At 40.1% G+C, this 24919-nt stretch overlaps 1 protein-coding gene across 11 annotated transcripts in view; it reads left to right on the plus strand.

Moving 5' to 3' along the window:
* Window positions 1-274: 274 nt before the first annotated feature.
* GARRE1 (granule associated Rac and RHOG effector 1) overlaps window positions 275-24919 on the plus strand; it is a 52755-nt gene continuing 28110 nt past the window's right edge. For 2 of the 11 annotated variants that reach the window (XM_040571725.1, XM_040571718.1), the window contains exons 1-3: window positions 275-413; window positions 11725-11848; window positions 17856-17972. The gene's annotated coding sequence lies outside the window, so the exon portion shown is untranslated. Of the gene's footprint in view, window positions 414-1123; window positions 2183-5776; window positions 5934-11724; window positions 11849-17855; window positions 17973-24919 lie in introns of those variants that run through there. The other 9 variants (XM_040571720.1, XM_040571722.1, XM_040571723.1 and 6 more) reach the window with 9 other exon arrangements.

The raw sequence follows: 24919 nt of genomic DNA on the forward strand, positions 1-24919 counted from the left end.
GCCTGCCCGTCCCTCACCCTCCCCATTTGCCCCCCAGCAGCCGGGGCCGGGTCCCATCACACGACAGGAGGCAGCCGGGGCCTGCCCCACACCTCGGGGGAGCTCGATGTATGTGTGTTTGTCTGGAAGGACATGGGGCGAGCCCCTCAGCACTCCCACGCCAGGACAAGGCCCCACACCTCCCCGTCCACCCCCCCTCAGCTCCCTGAGGCGCCGCGCCCCCCCCCCCAAGCCCTCAGCCGCCCGCCCCGCTCCCGCCTTCCCCTTCCCGCTGTCAGTCGCGGCTCTGCCCGCCCCCGGCCGGTCCCTGCCCGCCTCCTTCCCTCCCCCGGCGCCCGGCGGAGGAGCCGCCGTTTCCGGAGTACACAGAGCGGCGCTGGCCGGGCGGCGGCGGCGGCGGCTGTCGCGGGCAGGTGAGTGAGCGAGCGCCGCCGCCATGCCCCCGCTCCCCGCCGCCCTGCCTCAGCCCGCCCGCGGCTCCGCAGCCTGCCGGGCCCTGGCGGTGCGAGGCACCGGGCTGGCGTGGCCGGCGTTACCGCCGCTCTCCTTCGCTCTCCCGGGTGCCGAGGCGGGCAGCGGGCGCTCTGGGGCCGGGAGGAGCCCCCCGGCGGCTCGGCGGGAGGGCGGCGGTGCCCCGAGGCGCGGCCCGGGGGCCGTCGCCGCGCACCCTCGGCAGCGCTGGCCCGGCCCTGCTGTGGCGGCGGCAGGCTCGGCACAGCTCGGCACGACTCGGCACGGGGCGGTGGCGAGGCTGCGGCCGCGTCCCCTTCTCCCCTTCCCTCCGCCGTGACCCGAGTGCGGGCAGCCCGGCGGGGCCTGCTCCTTGCGGGCGTTCCTGCGCCCCTTGGTGGCGAGCTGTGGCCGCCCGCCGCTCCCTCCGGCCTGCTCCGGCCCCGCAGCGAGCGACAGAGACCCTGCGGCGGGGGCCTCGCGTCAGGGCGGCGCGGCTCTGCCCGGCCGCCTCCCCGCCTAAGGGCCCGGCCGGGCTCCGGGGGCTGCCCCCGGGAGGTGCCCCCTGGAGGGGCCTGGCGCTGGGTTCCCCCAAACCCCCGGCCCGCAGCGGTGTCTCCGTGCTGCCGCCCGCGCTCGGCTTTCACCTGACGCTCGCTTCCAGCGCTATTTAGTGTTGTTTTTAGTCCCTTGTGTCCATATTGTGGGCTGAAGAGGGAAACTCTCGTTTTGGGGCATAGCTGAAAACTTCGCTGATATACCTTCGCTTCGCCCTGCTTGAGATGGGGCCTGCGCGGGGTTTTATCACTGAGTGATGAGGAGCAGGTATAAATTTGTCAGGTGGAGGGATGTAACCTCAGTAATTTGAAAGATTTTGAGAGCTCTCTTTTGATTTTGTTTCAGGTGGAATTACAAGCCTAGTTGCAGGTACGAGTCAGCCATTATTATTAGTTTTCCAGAGGAACAGATGTCTGGGTGTCATGGTGAAGAGGGTGGCGTACATCAGCCCTCCATAGTGGTGATAAGTGCCCGGCTCCTCACAGCCGGTCAGCCTGGGGCTTGGGAGGCACGTGTAGCTGGCAAAAGGTGCGGGTTTGGTTTCCAAAATGATACTGGGCCTTGTAATAGCCAGCATGGCCATTGGATAATCTCAAATCCAGAGGCCGGGGAAAAGGTCAACGCTGGTTTTAAGGCCGTTGTTGCTTGTATGCTCAGCCCGACACCATCTTGGGGTGGTGTTGAGGAGCTGTTGCTGTTTTCTGTGGGTGATGGACGGCTGAAGCTCCTGCAATCCGTTCCCTCACCTCTCTGAGGTATGTGGCATGTGTCGCGGAGCTCCTGGCCACATGAAGGTTTTGGTATGCAGCTCATGGGATCAGGAGTGCTGGCCGATCATGGCGTGCACTCAGGTGCTATTTGTGTATCATGTACATCAACATGATTCTGCACTCGGCTGGAGCCTTTTCCTGGGCAGCGTTTCTACAGAAGACCCTTATTCTGGAGAGAATTGCTATTCTTCCAAATTTAGGGCTTGCACAAGGTTTTTGCTTCTTTTTCTTTCCCTCCTAGAAGGAATGTCTTTCTCTTTTAACTATTACAGTTGTGAGGAAGATGTGTTTTGGGTCAACATACATGTTTCTGCTGCTTCATGTCACCTTTGAGGTGTGAGGAACTGGGCTGGAAGCAACGCGGAGCTGCTCCTTCATGTGCGTCTTGTGGTGTTGCTTCTTAGGTCAGCGTAAGGCATAAATCCTTCTGTTAGCGTTTTTCATTCTGAATCAGGAGTTACTCAGAGGTGTTAGGAAACTAGAAATACTGCATACAGGGAATATTTTTGAGACAAAAGTCTCTTCTGAGACTTTCAAATGTGGTTAACAATTGATCCTTCATACAAAACAGTATGAAAATAATCTGCTGAAAATCTTTAAAAGAATAGTCTGAGTTTCTTCCATCTCGTAGGCATCAACTTTTATTTGATCACTTTAATCTTTTTTTTTCTGTGTTTTTTCTTTTGCCTCCAAATTGAGAGTGCTTTTCCCCCCACTTCTTTCCACAATGTATTATTTTTCATGACCTCCTCTTCCCCTGCATACAAATGACTGCCAGGCTTTCTTTGCAGGAAAACAATTGTATTTTTACTGTCCTGTGAGGTATAAGTAAGCTTCCTTTTGTATCCTGTATTGAGTGTAGTTTTAAGTGCTGTTGCTTGCCTCTCATTACTCAAAACAGGGTTGTGTGAAGAGAAATTGTGCCGCTGCTTTTGTTTATGTAGTAGTGCTGTAATAGGAAGAGACTTGTTCTTGGTACAGTGAATGCTGGTACGCCAGAGATCCTGCTAATGATAGTGATTAATAGGTGCTGCTCAAAATAGCTATCACTGTTGATATGACTAATTGTACCGTATGAAAAGAACTCCTTTATTCCCAATAATCTCAAGGTGTTTCTACAGTTCTAGAGAAATGCCTGATCTGTGCAGATGGATAAATGCCCAGTGAAATGCAGAACTTAGAGTGAAGTGTGGCAATTCTTCAACAGCTTGCTGCTGTGCTGCAAAAGCACTTGGGGCTGAAAATGAAGAATATCGTCTTGTGGTTACTGTAGGTAGATAGAGTATTATTACTGGAATTGGATGCTGGCCAGAACAACACCCTACATGTTACGAACAATGCCAGGGTATTGTTAGTAGCTATAGAAAGGGTTTTATATCATACATGAAAGATGACATTTCCAGCAGCATGGGTAACCTCATCACAAAAACAGTGTGCTGAGGCTGGTTCACAGGGCAGCTGATTCTGCTAGGCTCAACAAAATCTACATTATAATTACACCAGTCCTCCTAGAGCTTGGTGATACGTCTCAATTAGTGTTTTTTTTGACCTTCATTGGCCTTTGGGTAACAACAATTTATTAATAACATGCTGCAGGCAATCTTGTGCTCTCCAGGCAAGATTGTATTCTGGGATGTTTAAATTTTGTACATCTTGTGGCTGAAAGCAACTCTGGAAGCTTATTTGAGGACCACAGAAGGTGCTGTATCTCGGTATCTGCAGAATCTGAAGCTCTGCTTGGTAGGATGAAAAAATGTTTTGAAAGCTAAGTGGAATTTGTTAAAGATGTGTTCCAAACTCACTGAGATGTTAGTATTAATGTTTTGTCGTGCCTTTTTGGCTTTGTGTGGGTTTCTTGTCTTCTGTTGTTGTTGTACTTAAAGGATTATTTTATAGTAGGAGGGATTTAGTCCCTTCTGCCCCCAAAGAAACCATTAAGTTGTGGGAGATGGGAGCATGAAGCGTTAATATTACTAATACTACTTTGCGGTTTAATTGATGAGTTAGTCTGATATGATCCCAGTCTTCTGGTGTTCTGTGAATATATCATTTTGGTCAAATCCTTGAATTTTGCCAAAAACATGACATTGGTGAGATGTTTCACTAATGTTACAAGACAAGAATTATTTTGAGAACTTTGGTGGTCTTGAAATACCAATCTTGCCTTAGTCAGCTGTAATTGGTGAGGATTAGTGTATTGTTTTCTTAAAAATAAATATGGGGAGCTTACTCTGCATGGTTCTATTAAGGTCATCAACTTTGCACGAGGCAAACTGACTTCCAGTGACCTGAGTTAGAGCAGCCTTAGACTAAGAGGGGAAGAGTGGGTGTGAGGGGGAACAGCAGAGCAGAGATTCTAGAAATGCAGGTTTAGCTTGGAAGAATGAAAGAAAAGGGCTGGAAAGGGGAACGCACAATATTCCAGGTGGTGCTGAGGGAATGTTGAGGTGGCTGTGAGTAAAGATCAGTAGGGTGTGCCATGAGGTGGGAGTAGCTGGGGCTGGTGGAGCATGTTCGGGAGTCTTTTTAGCAAGTCAGACATTCTTCTATCTGTGGTATTACCTGCTGTTGGTGGTCCATTGGCTTCAGGCAAATGATAACATACAAGAGCTTATCGGCGCAAGTACCTATTACAAATTTTATTAAAACAATGAAAGTTTTAAGTAGGATATTCCAGGCCTTTCCTTTGAAGAACCATTTTCACAAAGGAAATAAATACTCTCCCTTTGAAGGAAAGCCATTATAAGAGAACATGATAACACTAGTAAATATTTTTTTTGTACTTCTAAAATATAAAACAACTTCTTGCTGTAAAGTGGCTGCCCCCCATTTTTTAAGTTAAAAGTTATCTTGTATGTTTTTACTGGTAGGGTTACATCAGAGAAAGTAATTCCTTAGGAAACATCTTTAAAATACCTCCTTAAATTGTGACTACTTTCCAATTATGGTTTTCAGTAAAATTCTCTCCTTGGGATGACTGAACATATTTTCTGTTTTAGGCTAGCTCTCTTTTCATTGTCTTGCAACACGACTGTATTCCTTCTTTGTGGTCTTGGGTTTCTTGCTTTTTTATTAGTTTTCTACTTTTTCAAGTGGTTAGGCTTTTTTAGTAAATATGACTCTTTAATGTTCTATCTAGTTGTCTTTCAGTGGGGTACTTGTCAGAAGTTAATATTTATTGGTAGGCATTTCTGTACAATAGCATTGCAAAAGACAGATTTTTTTGGAAAATTTCAACAGGAAAATTCCTTTACTGCCCTGTCAGCCACCTCATCTCAGGCTTGGATATTGTATTTTTGTTCTTTCCTGACTTACACGTTGGCTAGGAAGTTAGAGGGGAACCTGTTAACTGATTGTTTAATAACAGTATTGAAGGTGTGATTCTTGTTTAGTTGTGCACTCAAAGCTGACATTTAAATGGAGTCATCTAATTACAGAAAATTCCTCATAGGCTTCTGTGCGACATATGCTGGTGCAATCTGGGGATGGAACAAAAGTCCTGAATGTCAACAATTTCTGAATGTTAGGGGAAGTTTGTTTCCCTTAGAAATAATAATATTTAACTTTGACCCTTTAATGCTTTATTCAGACGTGCTATGTTTTGGGAACTTTTTAAAGCACCGTATGGAGTGTGTTGTAGAGGAGAGTGTGGGAGAAGAGCAGAAAGATGGGAATGTTATGGACCCCTTGCTTCGCCAAAGCCATCCCTAGTGTGATTCATGCTTTTGTTACTGTGGGAGAGTAATCTAGCAATGAAATTTATCTTTAATTCTTTCAGAACGCACTGGTTTTAGTTTCTCAAGTACATTACCTCACTGTGATAACTTCGTATGTTTGCAAGTTTCTGGATAGTATTAGGGATTCCTCAGGATTTACTGGGGTGAAATTACGCCCTTTCAAGCATGTCCACATGCTCTGTCTGATACCAAGATATTCGAAGCAATGTTCTAGGTATTTTCCCTGTTTATGAAAGCTGAACTTCCTGCTCTTCTGTACAGATTATAGAACTTGGCTGATTATGCTTTAGAAGAACAGTTTGAGTTCAAGCACAAGAGCTTCCCTAGAGAAAGATAAAGCACCTGAATGTCTGCAGCTTACATTCCAGAAAAATCTGGAGATCTTTGAAGTGTTTCTTCCAAAGAATGTAAGTACAAGGTAATATTTTAAAATGTTCCTTAAAAATACTTGAAGCTGTTAATCTCATCCTGAAGATGCTAGAAATTCTTCTTGCGTAGCCCAGACATATTACAGAAATGCTGAAAAACAATGAAAGCTGTAGTGACCAGGAGGGACAGACACAAAAACGACTCCTGTTGTCGAAAGACTTTCGTTGTCTCTGCATCCTCAAAACTTGTGAAGAAGACTGAAGATCACAGGGAAAATATCACTATGGGTAAATGTAATTCTATGCCAAAAGAATAAAGGAACGTGATCTTTCTGTTAAGTATTTCAAAATTTTTCTCAGAATGCTATTTGCAAGTCTTGCACCAGATAGTATTTTGTAGAAGGAGGAAGAATACAAGGAGGAAGAGACTAGCTAAAAATTTCATTCTTCCAGTTCTATAATCTGTATTTTTCTGCATGCATCTTGTCAGGTAACTTCAATGTAGAATGGTTTCATCACCTCCAAATGCTCAGATGAAACCATGTATGTCACATGAACATAAAAACAAATGCAGCTTTTTGTCTTTCACTGGAAGCACTTGTGATTAGTTAAAAAAAAAAAAAAAAAAAAAAGGAAGGATTTTGAGACAGGAATATATTGATTTATTTATTTGGAGTGAAGCATAGCAGTATTGCCTACTGTTGAGTGGTCTGCAGTTCTTTGTCCAAGCAGGAGTTAAGGCCAGATAGTATAGAATGGCGTTAACTAAACCTGTGCAAATACGTTGTACAGAATCCAACTTCATCAGTGCATGTTTTGTAGCTCTGGAAAAACTGTATTTAGCCTCTTACCAAGGATATAGTTAGGTATTTATGTTCGTTTGGCTGAACGACACAGTTTGCAAATATTTGCATAACAAGGTAATAAGTTCTACGCTTTTTCCAATGTGAAATGACCATTTACAAGCAGATGATGTAGCTGAGAGCTTTAACGTGGTGCCAAAAATAGATCTAAAGCTAAATACATGTGTCATTTAGAAAAGCTAAAAACTTTAATTACTTTGATCAAGACCAAACAATTAAGAAAATGTATAGTGATAAGAATTTTACTTTCCTGAGCCCAGTTCTGAGCAGTGCAAATGAAATGATCAAGCCTGCCAGGTTGCCGCTGTTGTTGGCAGGAAAGCAGAGGTTTGCGTAGATACTCATGCATTCTTCACCTACAGAGAGCAAACTGACGTACTTTGCTAACTCACAGTGGAATACAAATAAACTGTGCTGGGCAGCAACTGGTATAGATACACGAGTTGTGATACAAGCCAAGTTAAAATTTTGGTGGTATTATAACCTGTACTTTTGAAGACAAGCTGCTGAAGTTCTTATATAGAAGAGCAGGGCTACATTAAAAATAAAATTTCCTGAAATAATGCAAGTAAAGGCAGACTTTTATTTCTATGGCTTCTCTTTCTTAAGAGACTTCCATGCTAATAAAAATTGCATGAGGTGCTGGGAGGAAATGCCAGTTATTAGGACAAAATGCTGGAAAAAGAACACGTATACCATTACTGGGAATGTGGTTGGTTCTGTATTAAACTGTAGAAAGAGTCCTTGCCTAGAGAGCTTCCAATTTTTCTGTATGTCTTGTGTTGCTTTCCGGAAGAGAAAGAAAACTTTTTCTCTTTAGCAATCCCATTAGATCTCATAATAAACCTTTTTTCTCTAAATGTTGCAACAAGCTACAGGACAACAGATTGTGATGTCAAATTCACTTCAAGACCAAAGAGAAATGAGTGTTGTAAAGTTTGAGACAAATTATTGCAAAATAAGCTAAGCAGTTATCAAACTTTATATAAAATTGTGATGATTTGACCATGAATTTAATATGGGTTTGTTCAAGTTCTTCTTAGCAAGTGCATTCTGCAGTCATCAACTCTAATTTGAAATACATTTATCTTTCATATAATATTTGGTCTTAAGACTTGGGTCATGGGACAGAATGTGAGGTAGTTTGGCAGTCTTTGGTCAAGTGCACTTCTTGGTTTATCCACGTGGAAACGTAGTGCAGCTGACCTGTGCTATTTTGAAATTAATCCGATGCTTGCTTTTGTGGTTAGAAAAGATTCTGCTCTGGTTAAGAGAAATCTATTGCTCTGCAGATGTTGCTGGATGTGAGATCTTTTGAAAACCACTAATGATACATGTTTTGTTTTTATATAGGAATGTTACATTTTTGTGGTGATGGATTGGTATGATAGAGTAAATCTGTAGTTGACGCACAAGATTAAGTGAGATGTTTTGGGGAAAAGTGCATTTTCTTCCTTTGAAGACACATCAGGAAGCATCTTTTCTTTTTCCATTTTAGTTTCTGGAACAGTTAAGTTATTGTGACTTTTGATTAGAATTGTCTGATGGTCAGGCAAATGAAAAACAAACTGATTTGCCCCTTGATTGTGTTTCCCCTGAATGAGTGCTGAAAGATTCGAGCAACTCTTCTACTCTTACCTTCTCTTGCCTTCTCTCACTGTATCACAGTGTCCCTGGTTTTAGTTGAGGGCTGCAGAGATCTCTTTCGAATCAGGTGCTGTCTTTCAAGCATCAGGAGATGTTCTTGTCACTGAATCTCTAACACTTTTTAGGTTGCTGCTGATCAGATGTCAGAGTCACTACATTAAAACCTTTCATGGTGTCTTTGATTCGGAATGCTTTTCAGAAGAGCATGCTTTAAACAGACATGCCTTTGGACTGAACACTTGGTGTGTGGATGGGCTTGCAGGCACCAGAGTTGAGGGTTGAATAGCTACTCTGGTTATAAAGTACAATGTAGTAAGTTTAGTTGGTTCTTAAACAGCTGCACAGAGATTATTACCTATCCAATGCATTGATTTTTTTGATAATTTAGAGTGTTTTTAAACTAAATTTCTCAAGTCAGTTTCTAAGGGAGTGTCTGTAATTAGCACATTGCCGTTGGTCTCTCTAGAATCGCCTGTCCTTACCCTCTTATTTGTTGTTTTGTGTTTTAAAGTGTGTTTCCCCATCCCTTGCACTTTGTAGAGTTACTGATGGAAAATGTCTGCCTAGGCTGCCTTCCCTTGTGTTTCATATCTTTTGCTCTGTGTTCCACTTGAAAGGTCTTAGTGTCACTCAACTTTTTGTGCATTATGATATTTACAGAAACCTACTGTTAATATGACTGATAAAATTTTACTTGACATTAAGTTGTGTTTTTTTCTGAGATATTGACAATTTCTTAAGCTTGCAGTTCAGCAAATGGATGCTCTTCTCTGTCTGATGTAGTGTGTTTCTTCCTGAAGCACAAGAAAATTATCTATTTCAGTTAGTCACTTTCTGCTTAAAAGTTGAATTTGTGTTTTGTTCCAGAATTTTTAGCACAGATGAAGCAGTTTCTTTTTCAAAACATGTTTGTTGCTTCAGGGAAGGAATACATCCTCTTCTTTGCATATGCTATTTGATATATTCTGTTCGGGAGCACAAGTTGCTTGTCTCTACTGTGTTGGTTGTTTTTCATTGCACGTTAAATTGTCTATCAGGAAAAGCAAGGGTAAGCGTAGCTTAAGAAATATTCTTCACTACCTAATTGTAGTCCCTTCCCTTTTAACTTAAGATTTTGTAAGTGATACAGTCCTCAGCATGACAAGCACAGACAGGAAGGTATGCTGTATTTTGATCCAGTTATACGCTATGTTGAAGAGTAACGTATGTGAATGTGGGGCATCTTGTGTGCTTTACCTTTGCTAAATGTATTTCTCTACAAGGAATCCTAAGTGAGCAAAGTTAAGCTGGCAGGATTTGCAACAGTGGACTTAGAGTGAATATTGTGCAACTAGGTATGTGTGAATACTGGTTATAATGCTTGGTGAAAAAACCTGGTTGTGCCTTAAAGCACTGTTTACTTAGTGAACTTCCTATCCCCAGCGTAGCTGTCTCTAAAGGTTTGTGTTGTTAGGGAGTGGCATTTTCTTCTTTTCCTTTTGCATCACACCGTTGACTTAAGACCTGTAATTCACTGCCTTTGTTTACCTTACACTGTCATAGGCAGATCTCATTCTGCCCAAAAGACAGCTTTCTGAGAATGTCTTGCCCAGAGTAGGGACAAAAGTCTACATAAGTGGAGTCTATCTGTTTCAACTTCAGAGGCAAAGAAATGCCAACAGAATAATCTGAAAGATATGAAAAACAGTCGATGGAAGCATTTTCTGTTCCAGACAGAGAACAATATGTTGGCTGTAAGGGGAGATACAAATGCATTTTGTAAATGGCTGTGCTGTTTAAAATGATGGTATGCATATAAGAACTCAAGCAGCAGAATGCCTTGCTAATAGCATTTGAGACACCATAAATAGTTTAAGCTAATTTTGATCATCATATTCATACGCTGTAAAGGAAACCATCAGTTTCACTGCTGAGCCCGCAATCAATTCTTTTTCTAATGCTGCTGAATCCAGTCACTATACTTTTCCCTTGGTGATTTTTTTCATTTTGTAGTTATTTTTCCCATTTTCCACTTTAATTCCCATTGAAAATGCTCCTGTTTGTATGCATTGCACAGTGTGGATTGGAATGCTAGCTGAAGGAGGCAGAGAGAAGTCTGCCGTGTTGAAAATGTGAAAGATTCCTGTTGTTCTAAACTCGGTTTGGCTTAAACTCCCCTGCTGCACAGAAATACGAATGGTAGTTGAAGGTAAAATGCCTTGATGTATAAAATATTACTTTGAAGCTAGTCCCAGTTCTGACTTCAGTGTAGAGTATTCCTAATAAAATAGTTGATAAAGGCAAAAAGTGGTACGGTCTGCCCCAGCCACGTAATGTTACTGGACACTTTGAAGAAAGGTCATTTTCCTTATTTTTAAAACGGAAATTATGAAAAAATGATTTTTTTTTTTGAAATTAAGTTCTCTTAGTAAAAGAGCACATAGCTGGTATGTGCCTATTACGTGATGTATTGTTAGGTGTAAGCAGGATGTATTTGTTGTGAATAAGAACTTGTGAATAAAACCAAATATTAATACCTTGATGAGTTGTAAGAATGTCTTTCTAATACTGTAGTTTTTAAACCTTCAAGTAGGAAAAAGAAATTAAAAATAGGACCAATACTGTTGACTTACGAGCAAAAATAAGATTTTTAGTGTTTAAAATTGACAGGTAACTACAGCCTTTATAATATAATAGGGAAAAGCAGAGTTTCTTAGGAAAAGATGGAAAAAATAAATCTAGCATGCTTGCATTTGGTTATCATAGTGTTCTCTGGGAGATTGCTACAGATATGTGTTGTAAGCTTATGCAGAGTATAGAATTGTAATTGCCTGATAGAGTAACTCTAGAAATAGAGCAAGATCCTTACAGAGAGTCTTGGAAGGAAGGCATATCAGTAGCGGTAGTAACACAACTTTGATTTGTTTTTCTCCATATGATGCTTTGGAGACAGGAGTGGATAGAAATCCTTCCCACGGAAATGTGTTAGCTGTTTTGTTTGATTGTGGGGAGCAATTTGCACTTTCTTCTACCGTCAGTAACTGGAGCAGGCTACACACAAGTTAGGTTTTCTGTCAGTTTGCAAAAGGGGGAAAAATGTGGAAGATATATTATCTGTAAATGGAGAACATAGTTAAGAAAAATAGATAAAACATGAGCCTTACTTAGTTGTTAGCTCTACCAGCTTCTTTCCAAACAACTAATTGTTCTGTGGGGGACTATTACTGCACTGTTTATCTTAAAGCAAATATAAGGTGAACTTTTTACCCAAGTAATAATTCCACTCATCTTCTCCTGGGACATGTGTGGAAGGAGTCATTATTTTTATTTTTGTCTCTTAACTCTGTTGCAGGTTAGACAGAAAGGAGAGGTCCTTTAGCAATGGAAGAACTTGGGCAGAAGTGACTACGCTAGCAGACCGTGTTTGCCTTTTTTCTTCTGCCCAAAGCCCATCTCCCTGTGTTAGGAAAGAGAAGGTAAAGTATTTGAACATGTTAAACAAAAAATATATTTAGGGGTAGGGGAAAGAAAGCAGGGTATGTACAAGGCCAGATTTAGGAACTGTAAGAATTGCATGGGTTGTAGTTGGAAATAATTTCCCATTTCTCACAGAACGGACACCATCTAAATATCCAAGAATTCACTGATTTTTAGCTACCAAATTAAATTTGTCAAGAAAAAGTTGGAAGGGAAATACTTTAATGAACTGTTTGGCCCAGTCTCGATTACTGAATAATAGAGGAATGCTTACCTTTTGGAATAGGCAGAAGTCACGAGCTTGCTTAGACTTTGCTTAGCCTGTTGGCTCTACTTTTTAACAGCTTTTCTGCATTTTGCTGATATATAAATAGAACGCTTTGTAAAAGATCCGCGGTGCCTCAGAGCAACCTTCTTCAGAGCATAGAGCTGATCTACGAGCATCTCAGTGAGCAAGGTAGAGGACACCTGTGTCCCGTGCTTCCTGAAAGCACCACGATGAGTTCGCATGGTGTGGGAGATGGGAGCTGCTGGGGTGCATAATGTTGATCATGGACTGGTAATGGGACGATGAGTGGTGTCCAAAGTCAGCCTGGCTGAGCTGTATGTAGCTACTGTGTGAATGTTCCACTGCGGTTGGAAGAACTTGAAAATAAAGAATATGTATTAGATGAGATCCATGTTGAAATACAAAATCCCTGGCTGTGGTTCCTGAGCGGTGTATACCTTCTTGCAGGAAGGTGGGTTTCGAGCAGGTTGCAGGCTCACCTGGCGGGGAAGCTCTGTGTACACCGAATCAGATGTGTTGTGAAAATGTTTGATTCACAGTTTGTGGTAGGTAGCATGCTTTATGACAAAGAATACTCTTACGTGACTAAAACCACCTATGCTATGTTCCTGAAAGTTTAAGAAAGGTGGGGGTAGAAACAGTTATGAAAAAGTAAAGGCTTTCTTAATATTAGACTCGAGGAGGATTTTGGAATTATTTCTGTAATTCTTATTACTGAAAGCAGAGACTGTAGGGAAACCATTTATAAAATATTTACATCTGACAAGCAAATTATATTAGTTCTTTAATTTTGTATTTTATGGAGACCACAGTAATAAAACGTTTAATGAATTTAATATTTTGAAACAGTTATTTGGATTGTTGGGCAGTCATAGTGTGATACTCTTTTTCCATTTGAATAACAGTATCCTTTTTGAAAACATACTGGCAAATAGTTTCCTAGTGGTATGATAAATTTTTGTGGCCATCATTCATTGACATGAGAATTTCAGTGAGTTTTTTTGAGATGTTTTTAGCCCTCATTTTAGCATGGGGGGGGGAGAGAAGCTTTCAAACATTGAACCTTAAGACTCAGTGAAATTACTGTCAGAAATATCTTCTTACAACATTGTTTTTTAGTAAGGGAAGGGCAGACTTGACTTGTAACATCATCAACATAAATGAGAATTTCTTTATTTTTAGTACAGATAGTATTGTTGTTTTTCTCCAGTTGCCACCTGGGAAAGAATTTCACTTTTGGGCTGCTTCGGATTGTACTGCTCCTGTTGGCATGCTAACTTCATGGTATAAACTGATCTGATAAGTATATTGGTGAGATGACTCTGACTTAAATATTTTATATTTATTGTTTTCCAGTCAGTTTCAAAATCCAGCTCTGCTGCCCTAAGAGATTCTTGCACTTGTTTTTCTCTAGTCTAATTTATGTTCACTTATCTGCTTTTATTCTTAATTGCTAGAGGCTGTCTTCCCACTTGCACAGTTCAGTTTCTGTGGAACTACCAATAAATTCAAATGATGCCCTGCTGAGAATAGGATGGAGGCTGGTGGAGGAGTGGGAGAGAGACAGTAGAACATACTAATGGCATTTATTAGAACTGCCTGTGCAGACTAATGCGAAATAAACTGTATTTATTGTAAAACATGCTGATAGAATATATAAATTTAACAAAGCATGTTGTAGCGCTTCATGTCTTAGTCCAAAGAATGTTCCTTCTTTCCTAATTTTGCTTGTGTAGCCAAGCTGTCCCAACAACTGATTATGTCCAAAATATAATTCAGAAAAAAATTTTTGAACTTCTAATGACAATTTGTTTGTTCTTATAATTCTAGGCTGACTAATCTTCTGATTAAACAAAAGAAAATAATGCCAATATAGTTAGTCTTGTTTTGAAAGGATATCTATTGGTTTGGTGTAAGCATTATCAATATTTTGATATATGGTGCGTTGGAATTTATTATTTCTTTTTTTCTTCCAATTTGACTGTGCGTAAGCAAAGATAATCACTAGTGCCTAGTGACCAAAGCTGTCCTTCACTGCAGAGTAAGCACAGCCAACTGAGCAGTGATAGGCATTCCCCCTGCTTTCCGAGACGTGTTTTCTAGGACTGAAACAGATTTATTTTGGGGTAGGTGGAAGAGTGTTAGCATGTGGCTGATGAAAATGCAGACACGTACTTGTAACTGTGCAGCTCTGTTGAGGGCCTGACTGTGTCAGACTGCAACCTCCGGGCTTGGGATGCCTCCTGGAAACTTTTTTTGGCACTTTGGAGACAGAAAAATATTTTTTCATTCTTCAGGGAGTTGTTCTGTATCAAAGTGCTTCTGTAGGAGAATTTGTACATGGCGGGATGTTTCACCCTAGCAACTGTTAAGTTAAATATTGATAAAAGTATGAAAGGGAGTTATGAATAGTGCTAACTAATTAGAAGTACAAATTTAGACCCCAATCCTTGTGGTCTGGATAGACATTTGATCCAGTAGGCTATTTTGATTTTAATACGTTTTGTGTAGGAAATGTTGCAGAATCAGTGGTAAACTCTATATTTTGTTGTTGTCCAAAAAAAAAAATGGCAGGTTTAAGCAAAATCCATCTAATAAGTAGATGGTGTTAGATGAGAAGACTTCCTTTGTAATAAAACCCTGAAGTTTTTAAGACTTCAGCTTAATGTTTGCAAATATTCTCTAAGTCGCTCTAATTGCTCTAAGTTTATGCTTCACTTTGCAGACTGCCCTGAAATGCATTTCTGTTGTATTTTAAGGTCTTTATCTAAACCTTCCAACAAATAAAGCTGTTTCATCGCAGTGTAGTTCTGGCAGCAGCATTGAAAACTTCCTTTTTCAGAGGAGGCTTTTAAACCTATAATACAAAAATAGTGTGTGTTTCTAATTCTAATTGTCTTAAGTGATGTAAAATTGTCCTCGACCAGAAGCATATGGTTGTAGGTTCTGACGTAGTCTGTGCGTTATCATGACTATAGGAAACAGTCTGCAACGCGGAGGATATTTAATTTAAAAAATTGGGATAAGGGTCGTGAATTGTATGCTAGAAATAGAAAATAAGATTAGAGGTTATGTTTCAGGCATGGAGCCGTCTCTGGGGGGGGGAGCAGAACAAGGTTACTTCAAGGTTTGGAGCCTGCTTGGGGGATGGGGAGAAGGCAGGAAATCCAGCAGGGCTAAAAAGGGTGCCTGGGAGAGTTGTTGTAATGGATTACGTAAAACTTGCCACGTATCTCCTGGGCGCTTGGTGCTGTGCGTGGTGATTTTCTCCTTACCATCACTTGCTCCTGCTCCATCAGGCACGGGCAGCATGTGGTGGTGCCACTGGGGTGGTTCTGCCTGGGCCGTCTGCACGCCCTCTGCACAAACAGCCCCAGTGGTGAAGAGGTTGCTTTTTCTAAACATAATACGTGGGAAATGTGTTTGAAAGGGGTCTGGCTGAAGCAGTAATAGATGCACCAGCTCGTATTGAAACACTGCTTGAATGTGTTTGGCATCTTTGCCATGTGTTATGGCTGGCAGAGCATTGCTGTGTCGCAATTTCTGCAGCGGAAAGCCCTTTGCCAACGTAAGCTACTGGGAAGGAGCGTTAGTTGGCTAAAATCACTGAAATGTGTAAGCCTAGTTTCACGTTTGATAATTATTTTTAAATATAGTTGGCGCAGCAGTAGATAGGTAAAATTTTAAATGTTTCTTTCTAGTCTTCATTTGTGAACAAAAATCAGCTCTGTTACTGAATATTGAAATCCAGCGGTGGATGTGCTTGGTTAGTGAAGTCAGGATCTTCTGCAGCTGCGTGTGTGGGATATGTTTGACTGGTGGTACTAGGTGCTTCAGAGGGAACAGGGCACGTCAGTTTTCAGAAGGATCTAATAAAGTTTAAGTGTTCAGGTTTGCTTATGGATGTTTCTCTGGTTTCTAGTCAATAGATCACATTCATTTGTTGTATGGGTTAAAACATTACATGTATTTCTCTTCCAAGATGTATTACAGCAGCATAAATCTCCCATTGTACCCTCTGCCGGGAGAGATTTCTTGCACAACTCGATGCAGAAATTTTGGCACATAATAACCCGGTGACAAATTATGCAGATGGATGGGAGCTTAGCTGTTTGTATAAAACTGTCAGTACTTCTACTTTCAGAACATGCTAAGCTGGTCTGACTGTGCTTTATGTATTGTAAATTAGGTCAGATAATTATTTAACAATTGATAACTTAATTTGGAGGGTTGTTTGGGGAGTAATTTTAACCCAAGAACAATGGATTTTTTTAAAGAGAAAATGGCATTGCATCAAATCACATCAGAATTTCTCTGAACTTCGGTTTGTCTGTTGTATGCCTTTCCCTGCCATACACTTGATGGAGTAGCTTAAAGCTGGAAGCAGGCAGAGCCGTGTGCGCTGCTGAGACGTGCCGGTGGAATTTCATGTATGCATTTGTTAGCAAATTGCTGTTGTGCTAAGTTATTTATGTTCCTTAGTAGCGTCTACACTAAGTTTAGAAGGTGAGATTTATTTCCAAATGTGCAAATTTAGTTTCCAAATGTGTAAATTTATTTTTGTTGATAGAAGTAAATAAACTTCATTGTTGAGTGTAAACTGTTTTAAAGACACAGGAGAACAGTAGTCTGCTAAAATATTAACATCTTCGGCTTTTTTTTAATACAAAGAAAGTAGATGTAATCAAGCTAGTCTTCCTGGGAACATAAATGCAAAACCCAAACATCTAAGTGCCTAAGAAACCAGAAATTTCTCACAGCTGTATCAGTGTAAGGAGGGGATGGAGACCCAAGACTACACTAACAGTCCTCAGCCTTTAGTCTGCAGCTTTCTGATTTTTAAGTTGACCTGTGGCCTATTTTGACATTTACATTGTGTGGATAAAAGGCAACAAATTATTCCATGAACTGAAATAGAAAGCAGGTTTACTGAAGCAGCTAATAGATGGCACTAGATGCTGCAGCCTGAAAAGATTTAAGCTGTTGCTATTGTAATAAAAATGGGGTGGTACCTGCTGGAACCACAGGCTTGCTTAAGAAGGGCGGGAGGAGAATCCTTTTGTCTTTGGTGCTTAACTTCTGTTTGAACCAGTGTTAATAAGACTTGCAGGAGATTGAGCAACTCTTGGAACGTTGTTTTAAGTTGTCTGCTGAAAGCAGGCAGAACTAGCTAAGTGCTAAGCCAAGATGTAGCTGTATTTTTCCCGTTTGATTTCTATTAGAGATTTAAAATCTGGAGGGTGCTCCTGCAGTTCATCTTGTAACTAATTGTTTTGACCCCAACTATGCAGGATGAGTTAGTGCTATTTTAAGTCTCATCTATATTTAATTAAGACTTATAAATTCTGGTCTTAATGAGAAGGAGAAGGCTGTGCTGAAGACATATAACCACTTTTTTTTTTTTAAGAAAGGTTATGAAGTATGCATGCTGCCATTTTGAGTTTTCTAATCTTTATGATCTCAAATTACTTGTCACCACTGTTCCTTCATCAGCTACAGAAATTACTTCTACATAATTTAATGTATAAAAATGTAGATTCTTAGAAGCAAATCATTCTGACAGCTTCCAAAAGTCTCCTGTTATAAAGATCTAGTTCAAGAATGATTTTAGAATTAAAGCTGAAACTATTAAGCTACTACGTGATTTACAGTATTATTATTTGATGCATTTGGAGTGTTATGTACTATGTACATACTGATGTTTGGTTTTGTTTTAGGAGAGAGGCTGCTATGCGCACTGGATTGCTCTGGTTTATTCATATCCTGTGACAGTGAATCAGATATTGCTGTCTATATACAGACTGAATTGCCAGCCAACTTCGGGCCCAAATATGGTAAACATAATTATGTTCATTTGCTATAAAAATACATTCTCCTTAGTTTAACATTTTCATGATTACAGTTTTCTGATAATTCCATAATTTTCAACATGAGAGGGATCTGAAAGGCCTAATCATCACGTCCCTCTCTTCAGTATAGACTGTAGTTTGTTTTCCTGGGCAAAACTCCAGCTGTTCACTGATGAATCTGCTGCTACTCAAATACAGTAAGCCTATAAAGCATTTGGAAAGTCAGAGCACAGGAGCTGTGGTGCAGAGACATGAATCTCTCTTAGTTACATGGCAAAAATGCTCATGGTTGCAACTGTCATGAGACAGTAAGTGTATGTGCTGATGTCAGTGTTTCTGATATGATGTACTCCTGTTTTCTATTTCTGGAGATGCAATTCATATTTCAGAATGCTTAATGACTTTCAAGTAGGAAATTTCAATGAATGAGTTGGGTGAGGAGGAAAGCAAACATTAAAATAGATAAAGCCTCTAATGTGTGCTGAAGAGAACAAATTAAGTAAATGTTGGATTAGTCTTAAGTATCAGTCACAAGGAAATAATATGGTAGTATACTTATTAATATGAAAAAGTGAAGTTTGCATGTGGAAACACTTGCTCATATTAGCCATTTCATTTGTTAAGTGGGTGAGGATCAGTATGTTTAATGCAACTAAGAAAACACATTTGCAGTTTTTTTCTTGGTGTAGTCTAGCATCAAGAGAATGATGTAGTTATATTCTGTAGCAAGCATTGAGAATTTAGAAGCAGCATAATAATTTGGGAAAGGAAAGATGGTTGGTGTTGAGTTACTCTAAATGTTTTGAATGGTTTCATCATGCTTGCTTCAAACAGGCAGAGAAAAAAAAATCAGAAATCTTAAAAGCTTCACAGGATTTTCTGTACATAATCTGCCTCATACTTCCAGTACTCAAAAATGTGTTGCTCATAGAAGAGCTTTAAAAGTATAGACATTTTATAATTTTCATTGCCTTGAAACGTCGCTTTTGTCTAACAATACTAAAATCATACTGTACTCTGACTTTGGGTTTTCTTTTTAAAGTTGCATAGCATCAAAAACTCAGTTAAAACAGCCTTGAAATTTGGTTTATGAATATTTATTTCAATGAAAAAAATCAAATGTGTTTGCTGCTAAGTGTGAGTACGGTGGCGTTTATGGTGTATAGTATCTGTTTTGGCTGGAAGCCTTGCCTAAAAATTAACAGAAGTATTTTCTGATTGCTAAATCAGTTGTTTCACAGTAGTTGTAAGTAGGATGTCATTGTGATATGATGCTTTTGATAATCACTAGGTTGTAGCGAGTAAGAAGGTCAAAAATGGCCACATGGATTCAGATGTCAGAATTGATCTAATTCAGCCTTGTTTAACCCCATGGTGGTTATAAATGGATACTTAGGGAAAGGCAAGAACAGGGTAAACTTGTGGCCTATACCCATTTAAAACTGTCTTCAGTGATTTGCTGCATCTAGGGTTCCCTGAGCCAGTAACAGTTGGTCTGTTACTAAGCCAGAGGAAAGAAAGAAGGATCCAGAAACCAGAACGGCATGTTAAATTTGAAGTGTGGGTAAAATTTGAATTTATAGGGTTATAACTGTTTTGCAGCTTTCCCAACACACACACACACACTCCTTTGCTTATAGCTTGTAATGTAAGACTTAATCTTTTGACTCTTATATTCAGCATCAGGCTGGCATTTTAGCAAAAACAGTTGTAACACTGAGATCAGGCTAGAGCCTGTCACTTTCTGTGTGAGGCTAGGAATGTTTTTCCCACGTACAAGTTGATAAATTTATCCGCAGTCAAACTCATCTCTTATTTTAGTCCCTCGCTCCTGTAAAGTTATGCCATTCTTTGTGTATATATTTAGTAGTGTATGTAGTATGTCATGCTTAAACACTGTAGTATTTGACTTGGGCTCTTACTTCCACTCGTCTTTTCAAGTCTTTTTTAAGATATAACTTGTTGGGGGCAATGAAAACTTCCCGAGAGGAATCTGACTTTGAAAGAAGAATCGTGGAAGGTAGCATTTATAGAGTGCCTTTCCATTATTTCTGTAAGCACTTTGCCAAAGGGTGGGAGTCATTGCTATTTTTATGGGTGCATAATCTTTTTATGAAGTATTTGGAACCATGATCAAATCATTTTAAAACAGCAGAAATAAAGCTCTACACTGAGCTCTCTTCAATCGCTTGATCTATGCTGCTGACTCAGCAGTAGCTAAGCTTTTCAAAGCAATTTCCAAAAAAAAAAATTGTTAGGGATTTCAGAGATGTAGGCAAGGAAAAAATTTAGTTGAAACTTGTAGCATACATTTAACAACGTGTACTAAAAGCTTCTCTTCCCATTTGATGATACTGAAAAATACATCTGGCATTTGTTTATACAGGAAAACTGTAATTCATGATTTAACAAGGTACTTGAGTATGTGAGAGATACCGCTGACTTTACTGCAACTAATCATATGCTCTAGTCCATTGCTGAATTGAGCCCAAAGATTAAACTGCTTCCAGGTTTAAAAAGTCTGTGATGAGACTGCAGGATTGTGCGTGTGTTTTCACTGTTCTTTGTCGTGTTTCCTCCTCCAAGTTAAAGCTGGCCTTCTGCAGAAGCATGGGAAACCTTGATTTTGTGCTTACCAGAGAACTAAAAACCAATTACATTCCGTTTTCCTAACACTTGTTTGTACTGTTACATTTTGACTAAGAAATACATAAATGGCTTCTGCTGCACTTCAGAAAGGCTTTAAGCGTGTCTCCAAGAGTATGATGTGCTGGGTGGGTTTAGGAGGAAACACATTTGCAGAGGGTAGGGGCAAGTTATCTGAAATGGCCATAACTGGACCAGGATGCACAGGCCTTGCCAACTAATATTGCTGTTCACATGTTCTTTAACCAAATGAAATTTTCTCAAGTTCAGCCCTTTCTTCCTGCCTTCCCTTCAACGGGAGGGGAAGTCTATGGCTGAAATTTGTCACGTATGGGAATGGATGTTAACTTATTCTCAGACTTGTCTAGAAATTGTCTGCTTTCCTTCTCTTCCTTGAAACTACAGCCTTCGGTACTTCACTGTTTTGAAGAAGAGCGTATTTTTTCAGGTGACAGGTTGCAAGTGGCTTGCTTTCAGAGAGAGCAGGCTTCTCTTCCCAAGCACTCCAGTAGGTAGTAGCAAGAACTTTGTAGACAGTACATTCTGAGAGGCAGAGCTCTTTTTTTTTTTTTATGGAAAGCTTATGATGTTTATGCTTACTTTTACTGTGGTCCCATGAATCTTTTTTTTGTTTTTGTCTTAGCACGTTATAAAGTTCAGCAAGAGCACAAATGCTTGTGGCAGATGTGCACCCTTTTGGGAGATGAGAGAAATGGGTTTTGAGTCTCTGGTGGCAATCATATTGGACATGAATTTCTCATGCTTTGTGCAAATGCTTTGTTAATGTCCTTTCTTGATATGGTAGCTTATCTTCTTTCCTTCTCTTCTGCATGAACAGTTGTCTTTAAAAAAGAGAACTGGTCCTGTTTTCAAAACAGATAAGGTAAGCGCCTATTGCCAAGAGAGGATTGAAACAGTGATCCTGATCTGACACAGGCGTCTATTTTTGACATTCAGTGAGGCACTGAAGTCTGAAAGAAGGTTTGGTTTAACACATTCCTTTCACCAGATTTTCCTTTTGCTGTCATATCTTACTGCTGAGATTGGAATTAGTGCCGTTCTGTGGTAAGTGTTTTACTTCAAACAAAATGTAAGAAGCTGCCTGACACAGTGTAGGCTCTGCTCTGGAAAAATCCAGTCAGTGTACTGACAACTCTGAATTTGGTTTAGAGATACCACCTTGCAGATATATTTCAAAGGGAGTGTAGCTGTATGCCTCAGGACTATGGATCCTTTTCTGGAGGATTGTTGGAAGCAAGGTGGTGTGGTGCTGAGCAGTCAAGACTCTCAGTCCTTACCTAGCTCTGGAAACTTGTTATTCTTCAGCTTTCTCCAGATCTGTTTGAGTGATTTTCATGACAAAGTCTTTGGTGATTTGTTTCTTTAGGTGCAGGAGATGGGGCTATATTTGTCTTTGCTTGTCATTTAGGACATGTAGCATACTTGTGCTTCTAGAGGATTTTTCAGTACAAGGGCAAAACCCACAAATCGGCACCAATAAGCTAATAGACTTGTTTTAAGGAGGGTCATCTTGAGAAGGAAGAAAGGCCTAGACAAAATGTAATAAATTAGTTGAGACTTGCCTATAAATATTAGTTGGATACTTCATTGATGAAATTTGTCTTTGATGAACTAATAAAGGGAAGTTGATGGAGCCTCCCAGTTAGATTTAATAAATCTTCATGCTTCTATTTGTAATTGATTCACCACTAAATTAGAAAATTAGTTTCTGTATTAACAAATTGGTCTGTGTAGATTTATATAAAACTAAGCAGAATGCTCAGTTACAGCCTGGTTAAACTGAGGCAAACTACTTAATCCATGTGGAGTGTGTCCTGTGAGTTACGGACCCCAACTGGTGTGGGGGGAGAGTGGGCCAGAGCATCTGGTGAGCTGATTTTAGGAAGGGTAGACCTTGCAAGGAGGATGTTTCCAACAGGAGCTTTATGGGTTCACTAAGGATTGGCATGCCTACTTCTTGTTGTTTTTGTTTTTTTCCTCTCCGACTGTTCTGGGCAAACAGCCAAGAAGGAATCCCAACAAGCAATGTGAGCTAACAGAAGTGAGATGATATTGGCTTAATAGTCTATCGATGTCTCTCTTCCCCGTTCTCCTCAAAGAGGAGACTTAAAAATTCAAGAGGTGCTACAGCAGTCTGCCCCATTAAAAAGGCTGTCAGCCTTGAAAAGAGGGATTGGTTTTCCTTTTTGGCTTTGTAGCCTAAATACAGGCACCTGACTGAAAGCCGGGGGGCTGTGGTGGTGTGGGTTGCCTGCCACTAGGCTGAGCTACCAGCACGGGCATCCTCTTCCTGCTGGGGGGCGATGGGCTTCTCTGGTGCCTGTGGCCTGGCAGCTGCCTGGAGCGAGGAGGCCCTGAGAAACTGTGAGCCCTGTTTGCCCTGATGGTGAAGATGGTGCTTGTCAACCCTTGTAAAAGCATTTGCATGCTTTCAGTATTTATGATGTGTTGGTAAGAAATCACAGGTGCAGAATAAGTGAGTTGATGTCAGACAGATTAATGGGTATTTTCCACCAGTCGGCATTATTTGGAGATTACTATTCTTGTTTAATTTTCTGAACATAGTTTTAGCTCTTAAATTATTCTGAAAAGTTTAAAAAAACAAACCAGAACAAAAACAACCCACAAAGAACACTTTTATGAATTTCTTCCAGAAGTATAAGCTATGCTATTAATCAAGTGCTGGCTAGTCCTGATAAAGCTGATACCTTCTCTGTCTTCCCAAAACACACTGTGTTGTGTTTCCTCAACATCCTCGAAAGATGATTTTTGAGGGGTATTTCTGTCATTGGTGCGAGCCAATATAAAATCATGCCCCTTTCTTTTGTTGGTTTTAGGAGATCCTGCGATAATCAGAATGTGTTAGCTCTGATCAAAACTGCATCTAAACCTGATTAGCTTCTCTCTTACTAAGAAAGTGTAAAAGTTGTTATTGCTTGATTTAAAGAAAAAAAAGGCCTCAGAGGAAAAAAAAAAACAAAAAACAATAACAACAAAACCACCAAAACCACATTTCCTCAGCCAAGAAAGTGAAATAGTCGTTTGAAATCTTGAGCAACTGTAAATGACCTTATGAAAAAAGCTGCATTCCTACCAGGAAGGTTAGACTAAAATGTATATAATGTGAGACGTATTTTTGTCACCTTTTATATAAAACTAGTATATGAGAAGTAGCTTCTTGTTGTGGTAACTTGTTACTATGTTTATCAGGTTCCGCAAGCTAATTCTATGTTTTTTGTATTGCAGATTTGTTATTGCTATGTTTATATAAGCTTTCTTCAAAAAACATATAATTTAGAATTTTCCAGCAATATGTAGACTTTTGTTTTTAACTTATGTTTTCAATTGCATGACAATCCCTGTAATGTAGCTTAATTCTATGCTGTTTCTTTTGATAGATGGATCAAATGTTATGCAGTTCTTGAGAAACTTCTGTATATTCTCATTGTCATTGATTTGGCAACTTAAATAGTAATAGATGTAGCATGTTAATTGAGAGTGGAGATGTTCTAGTTGAAGGCAGAAGTGAATTTCTCAGCTTATGAAATTTGTTAATGAATTCTATTATTACTTGTTTTTCTCTGGCATGTGGATTTCAATTTCTAGTGGTTTTAAGTGGATCTGTTTTGTAGATGCTAAACATACTCTGTTGCTGTGGACTTAATCCGTCTTTAGTTTGGGATAGTTTAAAATGAATCAACTCCCAGTTAAAATGGGTAAGCCTTCTATACCAATATATAACTTCTAACTGTATGTGAACAACACTTTGGCCTTGGTTACATAAAGGAAGGCATACAACTTCATGATTTGTGGTATGCTAACTTTTTGAGACTTCTATACTTGATTTCTGAATATCTGTGTTTTCTGCAAAATGAAACACAAACTTCACAGTTACATTTTGGACAGATAACATGCTACTCTTGTATTGCCAGAATGAAATCCTTGGAATTTTTTTCTGATACAGCATGGTCTGGATTGACGCAAAGTTCAAATTGTTAAAATGTGGAGTCCCCACTCTTAGTCCATGAGCCAAGAGCAGCGGTGGAGCTGCAGCACTGGGGAGGGAGGGGGTAGCGTGGGAACGGTCTTCTCTTCACTTTGTCAGGAAAAGATACAAAAGGAAGTGTGTTTACTTTATACATAGCATGTTGGAGTCTCATTATAGAATGTGTAATACTTGTAGTGTTAACCCGCATGCCTAGTGTCTGGAAGTATCAAGACCTGTCACTTCTCTCTTTAAAGAAACGTGTATCTTCTTAGATGCT

Source organism: Cygnus olor, chromosome 12, assembly GCF_009769625.2.
Source record: "Cygnus olor isolate bCygOlo1 chromosome 12, bCygOlo1.pri.v2, whole genome shotgun sequence".
NCBI lineage: Eukaryota > Metazoa > Chordata > Aves > Anseriformes > Anatidae > Cygnus > Cygnus olor.